Source organism: Vitis riparia, chromosome 11 (assembly GCF_004353265.1).
Source record: "Vitis riparia cultivar Riparia Gloire de Montpellier isolate 1030 chromosome 11, EGFV_Vit.rip_1.0, whole genome shotgun sequence".
Classification (NCBI taxonomy): domain Eukaryota; kingdom Viridiplantae; phylum Streptophyta; class Magnoliopsida; order Vitales; family Vitaceae; genus Vitis; species Vitis riparia.
Window position 1 is genome coordinate 14,509,587 of NC_048441.1, and position 10,865 is coordinate 14,520,451.

The 10,865-nt window shown below is 32.5% G+C and overlaps 1 long non-coding RNA gene across 1 annotated transcript; it reads right to left on the bottom strand.

Annotated features, from left to right (window-relative positions):
- Positions 1–2,473: 2,473 nt before the first annotated feature.
- Positions 2,474–4,684, bottom strand: LOC117924466. The gene is made up of 2 exons (XR_004652799.1): positions 4,341–4,684; positions 2,474–4,196 (listed from the first exon to the last, which is right to left on the bottom strand). It is a non-coding gene; the product is annotated as an uncharacterized LOC117924466 (long non-coding RNA).
- Positions 4,685–10,865: the final 6,181 nt, after the last annotated feature.

Below are 10,865 nucleotides of genomic sequence, written 5' to 3' on the forward strand. Positions count from 1 at the left end.
TGTCTACAGCTTAACAATAACTGGTTTCTTTATGGAAACCTAGCTGGATTTCACAGACGGCTGCTTTCTCAGGCCCTGCTGGAATCTGCCCAATTAACCATTCACCTATTTGGTTGTTATAAAGGTATTGCACTAATCCTTTGATCTGTCTACTTTTAATTATATATATGATGAGGTGTGCCATAATGTTCCTTCCCCACAAACCTTTCACATTTTCTTATGGGTTCATCTTTGGTTTGAGATTCCTTAATTATTGTTATCTTCCTGTATGATATTGGAGGAACCACTGTTTGCCCTTTTTTATTTTTATTTTTTTTTTTTATGTTCTTTTGGATCTATTAGTTTGGTGTGCCCTCTTTTCTGCTTTACTTTAAAGTGTCAAGCTCATGATTTTCACTAATGCTGTAGATTTAAAGTTAAACATACTGTATTAAAATATATATAAGTTCTAACTCATCAAACTGATAAGAAATTATTAATTATCCTCCACCCATCAAAGTCAAAAAGTCGTGGTCTATTTGTCTGGTTCAATTCATGGATCTTCATTTTGGACAAGAAGATAGGGTTGAAAAAAGATGAGGACTAGATGGGTTGGTAGTATAAAATCAAGAGAAGGAAATTAAAGTAGATAAATGAATCAAACAAAGTATTCTTGATTTGGTTATCTTAATGTTGTCTTATTCATTCAACCGTTATATGTGATGTGGGGATGATTCCAATTGCCTTTAGCACCTCAAAATAACCTGAAAAGATCAGCTTTCTTATCCCTTTATATTTCAGAGCAGAAAATCTTTAACACCAATTTGCTCACTGTTTTGAAGTGATTTTCATTTAGTAGTAGTACTTGTGATTCATCCATCCATGTATATCTCTCCATACACGGGTGCACAGTCGCAGAAAGGTGCATGTATTTTTGTGCTTTTTGTTTGTATTGATGCAAGTCAGGTGGTCTGTATTTGGGCTCCTTCAGATTGTTTAATATGGAAAGATGGATGGTAAATCAATCTTAACATTTTTCTTTATATATGTAGAAGTTTTTAAATTTTATTTCATTTGTTTCCTTCCTTTGTTCAAGAATATTTGTCAAGGAAACCACCATGAGACTGACAGAATTCCCAGTTTCTTAATCCAGTGAATGCTTTTACCTTTCTATATATTTTCATGAAAATCAGTTTCCACATATATATGAATCATCTACTTTCACTATTGTCCATATATATCATAGCAACACCTTTTGAATTATGGTTAGCTATATTGGCTAGGTACATCATGGGAAGTTTGAATTGTCATGAGTACTGCTAAGCATTGTTGCAATGCCTTCATCTCTTCCATCCATTGATGAAGCTATATAGCTTTAATACAATTTTCATGGCTTTCTTTAGTCCTTTTTTTTTTCTCTGGGTACATTTGTTCATGGTCGACAAAGTTGCCATTTCTTTTTGTTGTGCACTTTCACATCATATAAAGTGTGGCTTCTGCAGCAGTTTCTTCTTATGATGCATCGCTTTTTGATGGTTGTGCAAGGTTAATTGCTAATAGCGACATGACTGTGCCATTCCCCCAACATATAGGGGCAGCATTATTGCTTCTCCATGCCTTTTCTCTTTCATTTGCTAATGATTCCCTGAGGCTAAACCTTCATCCAATGTTTCTCAACCCTTTCTTCCAAGCCTATCTGGCTGTAATGAATATTTTGATTCATAACTTCACTGGTAGCATTTAGTTTTGTGTATTATATCCTCTTCTTTTAACTAGCTGCAACTCTCAAACATTGTGAATCAACTTGTCAAGGCACATGGCCCTCGTCCCACCACATCCCATGTGCACTTCGGAAGAAAATACGTACCTAGTCTTAATTATAGTTTCATCGGCCTCTTGAACATTTATTCTACTCATACGTTTTCTTGGAATTTGTCATCATATTTTGATATTCATTAGTTTGCCTTCAAATTTTTTATCTTCTTTTTCCCCTAGCAGCTGTGTTGGCTACGTACATTTGAAAAGGACGATGTCTTCGCCTCTAGTTATGTTGAAAAGAAGAGAAATTCATACCAACAGGCAACAAAACACAGCAGTAGCATCTTGTTTTTTTGATGTTTTATCTTATTGTAGACATTAACTCTGCAATTTTATCTTGAATTATTTTGGTGCCTTGGAACTGGTGACCCTCAGCCTTAAGTCATGCAAACATAACTTGATGCCACAATATGTTTCAAGATCTCTAGAAAGCATTTCCTCAATCCTCAAATCTCATCAATTTCTTCTCTAGGACAGGCAGCAATAGCCTCATTTTCCTTTTCCTTTTCCTTTGCTTGAAAGTATACTACATACAATTGTTTCATTTCAAGGAACAAATGCAGAAAAACTTGCAACTCATGGGACCATTTTATAGATTTACATATATACTTAAACCCTTGATAAATATTTCTTTTATAAGAATAGATACCAGGTGGATTGTGTGTGGCTTCTTCAAGTCTACTAAACATCCCCAGACAAACTGATCTTGAGATGCATGCCATTCATTTCTATATCAGTATAATATGTACAAGTATTCCTGTCATAATTGTTGCTTGTGATTACATTGCATGCTCAAACAATATAAATGACTTCCCAAATTGTGACTGGAGATTGCCGAAGCACCAATGAATTCAAACACAAAGAAGATGGGTGTTTTGTTTTGGGAGCAGTACTACTTCTCTCACCACAATATCTCCTTTCCTTAACTCTAAAATTCCTCTCCCACTGGCTTCATTGACTTAGCAGGCTGCATCATGAAGTATGTAAATGAGTGAGATAACAATCAATAGATGTACGAGGTCATCAGATCAAACCTGTCAGACAATTTGTTAAGTCAGCATGCAGCCATGTGCCGTCTGAATCACCAAGCTCACACACTATTAGACAGCTGAATTTGATAGCATGAAGACTGATGATTGGGGCTGTATTGCAGAACAAAAGAGCATGCATGCTATCTCAGCAAAAAAGTAGGACAAGTTGCCACAGGGTGTGCAGCATTTTGGAAGTATTTCTCAAGTACGTTTCCTTTTCTCATTGCTTCTCAATATTTTTGCCTACTTTCAAATTAAAAGCATATCCCTAGTGCTTACTGCTAACAAAGTAGTGCCTAAACTAAACCATGCTGCAGCTTATACTTATAGGATGATGCCTTGGTTATAACTACTGATCTTAGTCTGATATTTAATTTTCTCTGGAAGCAAAATTAGAAAAATAAGGGCTGATTTTAAGCATTAATTGCCATTCAATGCAGCAAAATCTTCTTTCTTAAATTGTGTACAGGACTACCTTACTACATTGTCTTTCTAATTTTTAACTAATTTTCAGGGACTGACAGGCTTGTTGCTTTGTCTTGGCAAGAGCATTCAAAGCAATGTGGTTTACACTTTGTTGGCTTGCAGGATGTAAAGATTCCCGATGAATTTAAAAATGGCGTGAAGATTATTATCTTGTAAAATCCTGGAGTTTTTTTTTTTTTTTTTCTTTTCCAGTTTCTCTGCAAACAAACAAAGGAGCAGCAGGTTGAGTTAAGATGCAATGCCATTGATGAAATGCAGGTGATATAAAATTGTAGGATATATACAAAAATAATCATAAAATCATAATGAATTTCGAAAAGTGATTTCATCTGCCAGTGCTGCTCTCTCTCCCTCTTTCTCAGAGGTTAAAAAAAATGACTCTCACATGGGGTTCACATGGTGACAAAGTTTAACCCTTTTCACGGAAATGTAGGAGATTATGTGGAAGAAAAATCAAAAGGCCCAGCAAGAAGAACTATCATTATACTGAGGATAAAAAGGAAAGGCAGGGAATCTTCTCTCAAGGATATCTCAGTTTTCATCATCACTTTGATTCAACAATATATGGATCGGTATTAATGAGAAATTCACAATCAATGTTTCTACTACCCTCTCCATGCATGGCTCAAACGTGTTGCAGTCGATTCAGAAAAATTCGAAAAGAAAAAGAAATGTTTCTGAATTGTTTTTACCTTTTTCTCTTCATGGGGTTCCATCTCTTGACATAATTCAGGCAATTCAACAGACAGATCTAAACTTTTTTTCTTTTTCTGGGAAAAAAATTTGTAAACAATCATGAAATTAAATGATGGGAATTACCATAATCCATGTATGGAAAGATCATTGCAGCAGCATCCTTCCACCAAACCTTCTCATTTTTTTCTACAGGAAAATGCAAGAAAAATGTGATCGAAGAATCACAAACAATAAACCCAAAGCACCAAAAAAAAAAAGTGGGGGAAAGAAAAGAAAAACAACTTTCTTGAAATGGGTTAGCCTGACAAAAGCTGGGAGTATGAGAATTACCATGAAGAATGCACCAAAAGGAAAATGGAATTAGACCATTAATTGATCATCGCAGCCCAAAACAGCAAACAGAAGTCCTGAAAAGCCATGGTTTCCCACAGCTTTCTTGAACTTCAGTGGATGGGTAAACGTAGGAGACCACCAAACAGGGAGAAGAAGTTCAAGAAAGCTGTGGAAAAGCATGGCAGGACTTGCAGAGAGAAAAAGCTTGCTAATCTCATAATATTCATCTCCATGAATCTCTCTCATTCTCACTCTCACATGTCTTTAATTTCCACCGTGACAGTTAATATTAAGATGGAAAGAAAGAGGAGGAAGAGAAAGGAAGGAGATGATGAAATGAAGCATACCCATACAATTTCTCTCATGGACCACACTATCACATAATCTCTCTACCAGCTTTATAGAGAGGGTGCAAGGGAGTTGAAGTGAGGGTGAGTCTCGTGGGTTCACTTCACTCACAAGGCCCATTTTACCCACAACATACCTACTTTTGTTGTGAGTGGTCAGTGGGGTATGAGGGCTACGTCAGAAAATAATATCATAAAAAATAAATTAAATAAAAAAAAATACCCAAAAGAGAAAAACAATTTGAAAGCCAAGCCATCTCACATCCCATCCCATCCCCATCACATGCCACCATGTGATTACGATCCGTGATTATTTTTAAGGTATGGGTGTGTTTATGGCCTCCCAACTGCTATGTTTTTTCTAGATCAAACTTGTATTATTATATGTGATCATTTTGTTGTGTTATAGCATCACTCCATACTCTAGGCTTCTGGCCACATGTCATGCTTGTTGCTTTGGATTCAATTAATGTGCATGTATGCATGTCTACTTTATGAATGTATGCTTATGCTTCACACCATAATATATATATATATATACACGTGGATTATGCATAATTTATGTTGTCATTATTGGAATTTAATTTTAAAATAACTAAAAGAGGATTGTAACAAAATATTAAGAAAAATATTTTTTTTCATATTTAATTCTATTATAATTTTTTTTAAATAAATATAACTATATTTAGTTAAAAAATAATATATTTTAAAATTATTTAACCTTTATAAAAAATAAAAATAAGTGAAACGGGTTTAAATTATCATATTAAAATAATTTATTAATTTTAAATCTATTTTTAAATTTTTTAAAAACTTTTTCTTTTCTTTTCTTTTATTTTCTATTTTATTTTCATTCATTTTTTTTTTTGGAACTAAAAATTGCATATATGTTTTACTCTATTAAAATAGTTTTATTCTGAATTTAAATTTTAAAAGAGTGTATGACATGATGGATAGATAATTATAAACTTAAATAATGTGATTGGTACGATATAAAGAAAATCATATTTTAAAATTATCATAAATTTGTGGGTGGGCTAATAGTCCAAGAAGACCCGGACAAAGTGGCTAGCCCTGGACAACCTTTTGGGTCTGAAAAAGTAAAATAAAATAAAATAAAAGGTAGAATGGTTCAAAATCTTGGAAAGCGCTTGCAGGAGTAAATTTAGTAATTCTATTGTGATTTAAATTTAATTAAAATACTTTGAATTGACTTGTTTGATGTGCATGTAGAAATGCTAAAAATTAATTTTTAAGTACCAAAAATGTTATGACCCATATTTAATCATATAAGTATTATTCAAAATGAATCATCATAATTTAAAAACAGGTTTATATGGTTAAGAATAACTCATATTTATATAAGATAAATAATTTTCTCTCATATATGATGGAAACATCACGAACACCTTTTATACAAATGCAATATTTTCATTGTGTCTTACGAAATTAGAGGGTTAAACTAATAGATACTCTTCATAAAACCAAATTAATTTTTACATTAGGGTTAGAGGTCGACTTTATACTATTTTTAACAACTTGCACTCGACTATGTAAGTATTGTTCATTTTGAGTTCAAAGGTGCCCTTATGACTTTAAAATAAGTTTATAAGGTTAAGAACTTCAAACTTTCTTTCCTATTCAAACGTGAGACATTATAAGAGAAGGAAAAATTAAGATAAAAATTTAATAAAAAATATACAAGTTTTTTTGTGTTGGGTTAATTTTTTTTTTACTTAGTCAAAAAAACTTAATAGAACTTGTCTTCTCAAAAGAATATCATTTGGAAATGCTTTTTCTTATATGAAACAACCAAAAAAAGACACTTAGAATGGTTCCTCTATGCCCTCTCTAAGTGGATGATGCATGGGTCATGGGTCATGGATATGGTATCCATAATAAGGAGATGGGACAAAGAATAACAAGAAATAGAATATAAAAAGAGGGATAACATAAGAAATGGTCATGTGACATGACATGATAAGAAGCCAAATGAGATGGTGGGTGATGTAAATGTGGAGGGATGGGTGATCAGAAAATTTGTTGGCGTGGTGGAGGGTGGGCCTGGTGGTTGAAGGCTGTGGTGGTGGTGGGGGTCCACTCTCCTCAACTGGGCCTCTGTTTATCAAAAAATTCACAAGACCCGTTACTATCAGGTCCACCTCATCACCACCTGTTTTCATCAGTTTGATATTCAGTTTGGCTGCCCTTCCCACCTGTACGGCCCCCAGTGGTTTCCCTTCATCCACTTATTTAATTTTCCATTTTTTTCCTTTTTCCCAAATAATATTTTCTTAAATAATAAAACCGGACACTTAAGCCGTTCAGCCATATTTTCTTAAACTTTTTAAAATCAGTTTTCTAATATTTTATAAAAATAAATGTATTTGATAAATTATTTTTGAAAATATTATATATATATATATATATATATATAGATTATTTATTTATTTTAAAAAATAGATAGAAATAATATTAAAAAATTTTAAAAATAATTTTAAAATTTTATTTTTAAATCACACCACCAAACAAACTCGTAATTCCATTTTCTCATCTTCTGATAAAAAATCATGTGCTTAGAATTGTCATCCTCGTAAATGGTTAATGATTTATGTCAAAATGTTAATTTGAGCTCTTAATTTGTATCATTTTATTTGGAGCATCTAATAAATATATAAAAAAAAAGGAAAAAAAAAACCTTAGATAAATAATTAAATAATGAGCACTGAAATAGTGAAGAGAAAGAAGAGTGGGTGATCAGGGAGAGAGAAGGAGGAGGGCAATCCAACATACAGCGGCGGTTCACATCAAATCACATAGTCACACGTGGGTGGGCGTTTACACGTTTGGGAGGTATCGATCATGTGACGTCAGGATCTCATCTGTCGCTTTTCCGGAACTCTCCCTATCCCGTTTCTGTCACTGCCTCCTATGTTTTCACGTGCCGCCGGCGCATTTTTAGCCTTTCTCTTCCCTTGCACCGTCTTTTCAACCCCCTTTTGATATTCTCACCCCCCGAGGCATGCAACTTTCATGCAGAATCCTATATCATTTCATTGCAACCCTTCATTGATGATGAGAAGATAATTACCAAATGATTCATCACAGCAATACCAAGCCATCTAACCATCTCTCTCATGGGCCTCGGTGGGCAAGTCTGCAATTAGTGAGGTCAAATGGTCAATAGACACAGTAGATTACATGTATTGGAAACATTCTTTAAAGATGCTTTGGAATTCAAATGTTGGTGCTAACCTTTTAGACAGCTTTTATCAAAAGTGGGGTTTGATGAAATTAATGGAGAATCTTCATGTATCAATCTATTTTGATTGTTGTTGTCATGCACGAGCACAGCTTACTTTTTATTTTTATAGCCTAGCAATGGTCTTAGAGGATCTTCGTAGGCTTTCCTTCTAGGCTATTAGATGGGAAGTCTTGCATCTAGTTTGATTTTCAAATGGCCAGGTAACAATTGCTATGGATTAAGGCTTGAACCCATGTCTGAAACAAGACTTTCATATTCCTTTTTCTCTATTACTTTCAATAATTCAAACAAAACATAAAAAATAAAAACATCTTACTAAAACACTATTGTTTAGTCATGCATAAGCTTACGGCATGTTTGATAGTAATTTTAAAGATAATTTTTTAAACACTAAGAGTATGTTTGACAGTGATTTTAAAAACTGTTTCTAGTCTTTTTAACACTTAAAATTTTTTATCTTTCAAACATAAAAAGAATTAGAAGTACTTCCTGAAATCACTATCAAATGAACTCTTAGAGTGTATTTGCTAATGATTATAGAAAGTGTTTTTAACATTTTTAATACTTGAAGAATGAAAATTTTCAAGTGTTATAGAAGTTAAAAACACATTCAAGAATCAATGTCAAACGCACTCTAAGAGCACGTTTGTTAGTGATTTTAGGAAGTGTTTATAATTTTTTAATACTTGAAAAATAAAAATTTTCAAGTATTAGAAATGGTAGAAATACTTCCTAAAATTATTACCAAAAGCATTCTAAAAAAGGTTAAAAGTGTTGTTTAGAATTATTATCAAATGGATTTTAGAGTAAATTTGATAGTGTTTTAGTGAAAGTATTTTTTTTTTTTAAAAAAAAAATCATATATAAAGTGAAATTGAAAGTAATTTTAGAAAGTATTTTTAATCTTTCTAATATTTGAAAAAAAATTAAGTATTAGAAAGATGGTTTTTAAGTGTAGTAACATGTGAGTTTTTCTTTATTTCATAGTACTTAATAGAACTAAAATATTAAAAAAAAAACAAACAAACAAACAAAGAACTCTTAATATTATTAAACACTATTTAATTTTAAATTCTATTTAGAATTAAGTAAAAAAATAAACACCACTTTTGTCTTACTTTTAAATAAATGTGAATCTAACTTTATTAAATATGAAGGGATTTGAGTTCATAAGAATTATATATTTGTTTTTATTGATATTTGAATAATGGAAAGTGTTCAATTTATTTTTTTATATGTAAAAATTAGTAAGTAGATGTTTGTCTTTCTAGAAAAAATTATTATTATTGCTCTTATTTTACATAATTAAGATAAGATCTTTGGAAATTAATATTTAAAAAATAAAATTAATTTAATATTTTTCACATATAGCAAGATTTATTAAAACAAAAAATTCAATAATTTATCATTCTGGTAATTATAAAAATCATTATTATTAATTTTTAATAATTCATTTATGGAGTTCAAAAATCATCATTTTATATAAAAACTATGATATCTCACACTGGGTAAGGGAAAAATATCATAACATTATGTATGTATGAATTTCCCTTAATTATATACCATTCAAAGTTGACGATATGTACACGAGAGAAAGTAAATTATCACAAATGGTAACAAAATCGATTTTAACTTGAAGTTCATGTGATATGCTATAGCAAGTAGGGAAAAGAGAACTAAGTGTGAGAGAATTCACTTCTAAGGAGATTTAAATAAAAACGAAAAACATTTCATTCAAACAAAATTATCTCTAAAAAGTTTAAAATTCAACTTCACATTTCTAAGAAAAATGTGAAATATATATAATACTTTTAGAATTAAAGTAAAAAATAAAAATAAAAAAGAAGATTTTATTATGATTTAATGACAATAAAATAGTTTTTTTTTTTCAAAAATAGTTCATAAAAAAAGACATTTTCGGATGACTCTCATTCCAAAATTTTGGAAAATCACATTGTAGATCGTACAAATGATTTTGAAATTAAACTTCAACTTATCTTCTAGAGTATGTCTAAATTTGCTTTAATCGGTTTAAATTTAAGAATATTCTTCTAGAATAATACGAATAGAGAGAGAGAGAGAGAGAGGTAAGTGGTCATAGGATTCAGGGCAAGCGTGTGGAAGGACAGAGGGAATGATAAGATGGTTATGATATAATTGCGTTATTGTGATTGTATTGATGACGGGACCCACCATTCCATCATCACATGCATCTTTTTCACTCTTTGAATGCTCCTCCTCCTCTCATCAATCATCATTCCTCCTCTCTCTCCTCCCCACTTGCTTCATCGACTATACACATATTACGTACCACCACCACCACCACCACCACCACCCCCATCCCATCATTCTCCTCCTTTCTTTCATCATTTCCTCTCCCGTACAAAATACCCATAATCTCACTCTTCCACACTCAAATTACTTTTAATTTGAATACAAATTAGAAGTTTCCATCACAACCTTCAAAAAGGCAAAAGTTAGATGAATGTACAACAAGGTATGCTTGCAAATATGCCAGATTTTAAGGAGACATGTTCTACGACAATTAGCAAGTCTTAGGTGTTTTAAAATACATATAACATCATGCATATGAGACGTTTGATCAAGTAGACGAAGGAGATTGGATGGGGGAGCATGGTAATAGAAAGCAGAGCGAAGTACTGGATTGGAATCGGAAAAGGGAATAAAGGCGTACGTAGAACGGGACGGGGGGCGTGAAGGGTGATTGAGAGAGCCACAGTTGTCTGTTTCCGTTAGAGTCAGTGTCATGGGGTCACTTACCAGCCTGTTCACGGTTCACCCCCCGTCCCCCCCTCCGCTTTCACAATAAATTTAAAACCAATTATAAAAGTGATGCTGTGGCAGCCGTTGGATCCTTGTGAGGCTTGGAAAAGCAACGGCAGTGATGGC